The 9,370-nt window shown below is 44.6% G+C and overlaps 1 pseudogene; it reads right to left on the reverse strand.

Annotated features, from left to right (window-relative positions):
* Positions 1-7,006: 7,006 nt before the first annotated feature.
* LOC140222600 (uncharacterized) lies at positions 7,007-9,001 on the reverse strand (annotated as a pseudogene).
* Between the last annotated feature and the right edge of the window lie 369 nt (positions 9,002-9,370).

Below are 9,370 nucleotides of genomic sequence, written 5' to 3' on the forward strand. Positions count from 1 at the left end.
TATTCATCGCCTCCTTGTTTGAATGTGACATCTTCTGAAAAAATTGTAATTTAGTTGGATCAATTGTTGGTTGTGGCTTCATCTCCCTTGCTTTTTTTTATTCAGCCCTTTTCCTGGACAAATCCTTGCATTCTGCTTGGATTTCGGACTAGCGTTCCTCTTCAGTCATTGCATTCCAGCGTTCCTCAGGAGTCAATTCAGGCTCCTTATTTATTTTCCTCTTTTTATGTGCTGGCCTGGGAGCATGTACCTTTGTCGGGGCTGTAGGTTCCTTTGTCGGGGCTGCTCTTATTCCCGGCGTTGTCGGTGAGCGAGAAGGAGTGTTGTTGTCGTCGTCGTTGCTAGCTGGATGTGGAGATGGAGACTTTGCTTGAGAATGCATCAATGATGGTCCTGGCGCTGAAGGTCCTGGTGCTGATGGTCCTGGCGATGATGGTCCTGGAATAGACCGTGGTGGAGAAGTTGGTCTTGCCATTTGACGAGATGGTTGTGGCTCGGGTTCTTCCGGGAGGGGTGCTGCCTCCATGCCCGAGAGGATGATGTGGTGTTTTGTCACACACGATTTTAAGGACAAAATCGAGTGCATTAAATACATGTGCGCCAGGATGAAGTTACACACATGTACGACAATAGTGAATAACAAAGACAGTGCTAAAGCGAATAAAGGGAGTATTAAACATTATTACATGACCGAAAGTCTCAATAAAACATAAGCCTAAATTATTACGCAGCGGAACTCCAAAGACGACGAAGACACCACAGGCAGCTGACTGAAGAACCGTACGGCTAGAACTCCTCAAAGTCGTGCAGATACTCCTCCAAATTAGCTTGGTTTGAACAACGATTTTGCAAGGGTGAGTACACTTATGGTTGGTACTAAACAAGTCGTGGGGAATAGTGTAGTGTAAGGCAAATCAAGGTATGGCTAAGGTGTGATTAGCATCAACTTTTAATTAAGTTGGTCAATTTTTATTAGCAATTAACTAAGTATAAGTTTATACGACCTGAAATTAAACATGAGCATAAATAAAGTAAACAACATATGCATGAAATGACAACAATTTAAATCCATCTTTCGATAATATTATCATGTGAGGGTCCAGGCCGCTCTTAACCGTGAGCATGGTTGATCGATCAATTTTACACTCTGCAGAGGTGGCACATCTTTACCCACAAGTCGTGTAAAAGTTCAAAAGAACTTTGGACCCAACCATGCGGTGTTTGCAAGGCACCATACCACACTTCCGAGGTGTAATTGCATAGGGACGCTACGAGGCCTTTACAAAGATTCATTAGTCAGTGGTAACCCGCTAAGGTTTCGGTGTCTGACATGCACAACCTATCACAGGCCAAAGATGCAACGACTCAGTCCCCCCTCTTACCTCATCATGAGTAAGATCACCCCAGACTAAGGTTTCTAATTATTTAGCCAAGATCAGAGCCATTTAGTCTTGTGGTAGCACTATTTTCCTGGGTGGTCGCTCCATGTTCCGATTAAACATACATGATCTTGTATTAATGAAAGGTATAACAGAAGTAAAGCAAGATTAAACATTGAGTTCAGTTAAACCACCATATACCAAGTAAGCACTAAGCATGATCTACCCAAGATAAAAGGTAAACCCGGTTGGTCAAGGCAAAGGTAGTTCAATCTAGGCGAACCTTAATTGGGACCCATCAATTTAATCTTAACATGTGCATAGCATAAATGTTGAGTACGAGAAAGTAAAGGTGTATGGGACTGAAAAGTAGTGATCAAGGACACGACTTGCCTTCTTGGCCTTGCTCCTGCTGTTCGTACTCCTTGAAGGCTTGGTCTTCAAATCCCTCGAACTGCTGAACGTCTACACGCGTCACACGAGCACATACAAGCAAAGACAGGCAAAAAGTAAGAAACAGTACACCAATCACAATTAAATAGAGAAAACAAACTTGTAAAATTGATCTACGCTTAAAAACAAACACGTGGACATAAAGAACGCGAAAAACGGAGTTAAGATGCAAAAGATATGATTAAAACAAGATCCAGGGGCTTTTCTGCGAGAAAAACAAAACTTCTAGGGTGAAACTGCGAAAAAACGAGGACTTATACATAATTACACGTATAAACCGAAGGTTTAATGCGCAAAAACTCCAAAACGGACGGCGGGTTGATTTTTAGAAAACTCAGGGCTTAAACCGAAAAACGCGAGGGCAGATCTGTAAATATTTTCAACGCGATCTAGACCGCGGGTTGATTTGCGAAAAAGGCGAGGGCTTAAGTGAAAAAGAATAGTGGCGCGGCGCGGTTGACCGGTATGCGGTTCGGTTGACCCGCTGCCGGCCGTCGGATTTAGATCCGACGATCACAGTCGACGATGACACCGTAGTGGCGGCGGCGAACGGCGGTGAGCGGCGGCGGGGTCGCCGGAGTAGGCCGAAACGGCGCTCCGGGGCTCGGTTTCGCGCGGGGATTGCCCAGGAAGAGAGCGGGGGACGCGTCGAACTCATTTGAGCCTTCAGGGTGAGCCAAAAGATGACGGGGCTCACCTCACGGCGGCGGCTTGCGGCGGAGAGAGGGCGGCGGCGCTGGAGCTCGGGGCTAGGGTTTGGAGGCACTGCTGCGGGGTGCTCGAGGTCGGGGAGGGGGGGGGGCGGCGGCTTATATAGGGGCGGCACGCTTGGAGATAGGGGCGGATCCCACGTGGAGAAAGCGCCCGGCGGTTGCGGGATGCGGCGGAGTCCGGCGCGGTCAAGGGAGGAGTCCCGGCCGGATTCGGCCGAAGGATGGGGATGACGGGTGAGCCCCACCCGTCAGACCGGCGGAAGGGAAACAGGCCGCACTGCTTTGTGGGCCGCGGAGGAAAGGCGAAGTGGTGGGCTGAGCGGGCGAGGGAAGCTAGGCCGGCGAGGGAGAAAACGGAGCGGGGAGCTTCACGGGCCAGCGAAAAATGGAGCGGACCGGCAACGCTGCTGTGCAGCTGGGCCGAAAGAAAAAGAAGAAGGGGAAAGAGGAGAATACGACCCAGGAGAAGAAGAAGGAAAAGAAAAAGAAAAAGAGAAAAGGAAAGGTTTTGAAAATTGAAATTGAATTTGAAATTCAAATTTGATTCAAACTAAAGCAATCAAAATAAATGCACCAGCATGAATGGACAATAAACTCCTATGATGAAAGAATTAAATTTAAAGAAAGTGAAAATTAGTATGCCTAAGAATTTAAATGACATCCTAATTTGAGCAAATTTTTGTGAATTTAAATTCTTAAAAAATTTGGGTGTTACACGTTTGCGCCATAGAATGATGCATCCTTGAACCGCATCTCCTAATGTCCTCTCCCCAACGCCTCCTAGGAGCTGGAGCTTATAGCCTTCATACTGCCAATCAACGAGCTGCTTTACCGAGACACTAGCATAGTCAGGTGGAATCTCCATACCATGGCTCGCCTGCGTTGCCCAACTTGGTAAGGCACTCACATACGCTACCTATACATATAGCAGAAATAAAGATGTTATTAATCCTGAGGCGTGGTGGATCGATGGCTTGAGAAGATTATTGCTTAAATAGTAATTATGTATAAGAGTATACCTTAATAGTCAGGTTGATCGGTACATGCAGCTCACAGGAGGTGTGTTGCATGATGAAATCAATAGCGAACTGTTGGTCCCGTGGATCGGGATGTGCTTCTGATTGTGAAAGGGCCACTAGATGATTGACTTCGTCATGCATTCTTTGTTCCATAGATTGCACTTGAGTTTCCAGGTTGCGCCGCCAGCTCTACTCAGCCCGATCCTTTCTTCGCTTGCGGCTTCTGTAGGAGTCTCTGTCTTCTCTGAAACCGTACTTCCGCGGAACGATTCCGAACCCGCGGACTCATCCTGGGTGCTCAGGATTCCCGAGGGCCAATGTGAGCTCATCCCGTTCGAGGAGGTCTTGTTCCATCTTCTGAAATTTGGGCACTGCTGTTTTGTAACCACCTTGCCCTAGCTTATGGTGCTCTCTCTTACGACTAGCATTTTCAACGTTGGTGTTGACTTTTTGCTAACCATCGTGGCTCCTCTTGTACTCGACAAATGCCTCCCAGTGGCCGCTCAACTTTGGAAATTTGTTGAAATCTGGAGTTTTGTCCTCTTTAATGTACTTTGAAACTAGAAATTTCTTGAATGTTTGAAATTGTGTGGCCATCTTCTTCAGCACCCACGCTTTCACATCCTTTTCAATATATCCAGTGGGAAATATGAAATGTTGCTTGACCTGTTCCCACAACATATCCTTTTCTATTTGCGGCAGTGCGTCTGGATCATTACTTTTTCCTCTCCATTTCTTGAAGCTGATGGGGACATTGTCCGTAACAATAGCCCCGAGCTGAGTCACATACTTGTTTGCCACATCAACAGGAACAACCGGCCTGCCATCTTCTGACAGTTCTATGATCTCTAGCTTTTGCGATCCATCCATCACCATGCTTCGACCTTGTGTCTTTTTAGGGTTCGCCGATTGAGACGGCTAACAGTTCAAGATTTGTTAATTAGTACACAATAACATTCTTCTTGGGGTACAACGTTATTAATGACATATACCTCGGTGGTATGGCGGTATCTTTCGCCGCGGAAAGGTTTTGCTTGGGCTCTTCATTGCCATCGGCGGATATGTTGAGGTACGTGTCTGCCTGGTGAGTCTCTTCTTCGGTGTACGTTACGTTATGATCTCTACCACAATAATGTCCTCCAGTATGAACCTTGCATTCTCGTCATCCGCCATCTCAACTACTCCAAACACACATGAAATCATAATTACATGTACGTTAAGGTATATAAATAAAATCATAGAAACATACACATGAAACCGTATACGAAGTTAAACTTACATGAAAACTTCTTAATTACAGGAAAACTTACATGAAAAAATACACAAAAAAGTTTGAATGAAACTTAATTACATGAAATGTCTTTAATGTATTACAAGTTAATGCACATACATGCACTCATAGAAGAACAACGTGAAACCGTACTAATTTATACTAATTTCTACTTAATTCTATCAAAATTGAAGCGTAATTTATTTATAGAGATTTCTACTAATTTATTGGATTTTTTCTAAAATTTTTACTAATTAGTACAATTTCTAAGAATTTCTACCATAATTTGAAACTACCAAACTTATTCTAAGTAAATAAAAAAGCTTGCATCACTGCCTGCATCACTGCCAAATTTATTCGAACTTCCTATACAATTGTACTAATCCATAATTTTCTATCAATTATATAACTCGCAAAAAGTAAACTGTCTTGCAGCATCACACTGCCTGCATCATCATGACAAAACAGAGTAACGCTACTAGCTAGAGCGGCGGGTGCCAAGGGTTTACGCGCGCGGGCGTGGCGCGGGTCGACGAGGTGCGAGGGTGGCCGCGGCGGCAATGCGCGCTCGGCGAATCGGGGCTTGAGGGGCTAGGACGGAGGACAGCACGCGAACGGAGGAGGGGGAGGATGGGGCACCGGATGATGGATCGAGGAGGGAGGACGATGGGACGCCTGACGGAGAACGAGGGAGGACGGGTGCCGGATGGAGGAGGGGAGGATGGGGCGGTGGATGAAGGAGGGAGGACGGGGTGCGCGGACGGAGGATTGAGGACGGGCGCCGGACGGAGGAGGCAGGACGGCTCGCGGACGATGACGAACGGCGGCGCGGATGGAGGTAGAGGACGACGGCGCGGACGGAGAGGAGGCGGCGACAGGGATGAAGACCAACAGCGGCGACGGGGACGGAGGCGGTAATGTGACGCCTACGGAGCCGGCGATGGAGACGATGCGGAGGCTAGAGGAGTAAAAATTTCACTAAGTTACCGGGTGCAAAGAGGGAGTAGAAACACCAGTTACTTTTATCCCCCTACCATTTATCTCGGTTTATAAGAAGAACCGAGAGAAATAGACTTTTAATCTTGGTTCTTCTTACAAACCGAGATAAATGGTTAGATAAATGGTCTAACCATTTATCTCGGTTTGTAAGAAACCGAGACAAAAGCCCTTCCCTTTAATCCCAGTTTTGACGCACCCGGGATAAAAGGGTAGCCCTTTATCTCGGTTCGTAAGTAGAACCGGGATAAAAGGTCACGTCCAGGCGGGAACTGAAATTTACCCTTTTATCCCAGTTCTAATTAAGAACCGAGATAAAGGGCCTTACCAACCGGGATAAAATGTCCCTCTCCTATTTCTCATCTCCCTCTTCTTTTTTGGAAATAATTTTTTTTATATTTTCGCTGGATTTCATGCAGCAAAAATGAATACTTTACATATTTCGAACATGCAAAAATATATTTAATTAGCAATTTACAATAAGTTAGAATGACTCATTAATTCTACACTAATTATATTATGTTCTTAAATAATTATTTTACTGCATCACTATCATCAAGAAATTATCAATTAAATAATTTATACGCGCAAAAACAACTAATTTAAGCACACATGAAATTGTATCAAGTAGTACATGAAATTAATCATAAATGTGAAGCAAATTTAACACATTACGATATAACATTAAAAAACTTCTTCACGAATGTTCCTTGGTCATGATCGCGGCACAAGTACGGAGCCTCTTCTTTGGATAGCAGGATGCTAGGGTCAACTTCAATAGCGAATGGAGGCATGCCTGCAAACTGATCATAATCATCTGATTGGTCTGTTTTATCCTTGACTCCCACAATTTTTCTTTTACTTGGAAGGACTATGTGGCACTTTGGCTCCCATGGATCTTCTAGATTCCTCTTGGGTTTGCTAGACATGTCCTTCACATAGAAAACTTGATGGACATCATTGGCGAGTACGAATGGTTCATCACTGTATCCAGTCTTGCTAAGGTCCACTATTGTCAATCCATACTGATCTTTTGTTACGCCATTTAGCTTCACCCATTGGAAACAAAACAGAGGGATGCACAGCGGTCCGTATTCGATTTCCCATATCTCCTCTATGAAACCATAATAAGAGTCCATGCTACTATTTATGCCCATGGCATCTATGCGGACACCACTATTCTGGTTCATGCTTTTCTAGTCTTGGGCTCTCGTGTAAAATGTATAACCATTTATCTCGTAGCCTTGGAATTTCACGATTGTGCTAGAAGATCCCCTAGCTAACCAAGCAAGCTGTGGGTGAATCTCAGAGTTACCCATAAGTTGTTTGTGCAGCTAGGAGGGAAAAGTTTCCACGTGGGTTCTTGTAAGCCAGGCATCGGATCTCGCCGGGTTTTCGGAAACTAATATCTGCTTGTGCTGATCGATATATGGAGACACAAAGGTTGACTGCTGTAGAACAGCGTAGTGTGCCTTGTTGAACAAATCAGCATCATTGCTCAAACATACTTTCCTTCCAAGGGTGCCCATTCCCCACAGCCTCCCCTCGTGGCGTGAAGTTGGAACCCCAATCGAGTCAATTGAGTCAATAAAATCAACACAAAACTCAATCACCTCCTCTGTTCCATATGCCTTGGCGATGCTTCCTTCTGGACGGGCACGATTAAGAACATAGTTTTTTAGGACTGACATGAATCTCTCGAAATGCCACATATTGTGCAGGTATACTGGTCCGAGAATATTAATCTCTTTTACTAGGTGAACCAGAAGGTGAGTCATAATATTGAACAAAGATGGTGGAAATACCAACTCAAAGCTGACAAGACATTGCACCACATCATTCTGTAGCAATGTTAGCTTCGATGGATCGATCACCTTCTGTGAAATTGCATTGAGAAACGTGCATAGCTTTACGAGCGGCAATCGAACATTCTCTGGTAGAACACCCCTCAATACAACTGGAAGCAACTGGGTCACAACATGTGGCAATCATGGGCCTTGAGATTTGTGAACTTCTTTTCTTTCATATTTATTATTCTCTTTATATTGGAGGAGTACCCATACAGGACCTTCAGACTATTCAAGCATTCAAACATACTATCCTTCTCTTCCTTGCTGAGAGTGTAACTAGCAGGACGTAAGTAGTGCTATCCGTTATCTCTCTTTTCCGGATGTAGGTCATCCCGTTGCCCCATTTCTTTAAGGTCCCGTCGTGCTTCCAGTGTATCATTTGAGGGTCTAGAAACACCCATGAAGCCTAGCACGTTCACACAAAATTTTTTCATCAGGTGCATCACGTCTATTGCGTGCGGACATCTAGAGTTTCCCAATAAGGTAGCTCCCAAAATATTGACTTCTTTTTCCACATGGCTGCACGTCCATCATCATCGTTCAGAACAGGTTGGCTTCCAAGATCTTTTCCAAATACTACCCTTACATCCTTTATCATCTCAAAGATACGTTTTCCATTACGATGTAAAGGTTTTTTACGATTTTCTGGCGCCCCTTCGAAATGCAGCCCACTTTCTCGCAACTGGTGGTGAGCATGGAGAAATCGACGATGACCCATATAGACTACCTTCTTACAGTGCTTCAAATACATGCTATCTGTGTCGTCTAAGCAATGGGTGCAGGCTCGGTATCCCTTATTTATTTGTCCCGAAAGGTTACTTAGTGCATGCCAATCATTGATGGTTACGAACAACAGTGCTCGCAGGTTAAACATCTCTTGTTTATCCTTATCCCACACACGTACAACTTCTTCCTTCCAGAGTTGTTAAAGTTCATCAACCAACAGTCTTAGGTACACATCCATGTAGTTGCTGGGTTGCTTTGGGCCTTGGATAAGAGCCGGCATCATAATGAACTTCTGTTTCATGCACATCCAAGGAGGAAGGTTAAACATACATAAGGTCACAGGCTAAGTATTATGACTACTACTCAACTCACCGAATGGATTGAATCCATCAGTACTTAAACCAAATCTTATGTTCCTTGGATCACCTTCAAACTCCAGAAATGCTCTATCAATTGATCTCCACTGAGCCCCATCAGCGAGGTGTCTCAGCATCTTATCTTCCTTACGTTCTTCTTTCTGCCATCGCATCAACTTAGCATTCACCTTGTTCCTGAACAAGCGCTTCAAGTGTGGTATTATAGGGAAATACCACATCACTTTCGCAGGAACTCTCTTCCTGGGAGGTTACCCCTCGACATCACTAGGATTATCTTGCCTAATCTTATACCGCAGCGCTTGGCACACGGGATATGCATCCAGATCTTCGTATTCAGCACCGCGATAGAGGATACAATCATTAGGGCATGCGTGTATCTTCTGAACCTCCAATCCCAAAGGGCAAACAATTTGTATAGCTTCATATGTTGTGGATGACAATTAATTATTGTTGGGAAGGATTTTCTTGAAAATTTCCAACATCCCCTGAAATGCCTTATCGGACACACCATTTTTGGCCTTCCATTGCATAAATTCTAGTGTGGTACCTAGCTTTTTATGGCCTCCCTGGCAATCTAGGTATAGCAA

Source organism: Setaria viridis, chromosome 4, assembly GCF_005286985.2.
Source record: "Setaria viridis chromosome 4, Setaria_viridis_v4.0, whole genome shotgun sequence".
Lineage (NCBI taxonomy): Eukaryota > Viridiplantae > Streptophyta > Magnoliopsida > Poales > Poaceae > Setaria > Setaria viridis.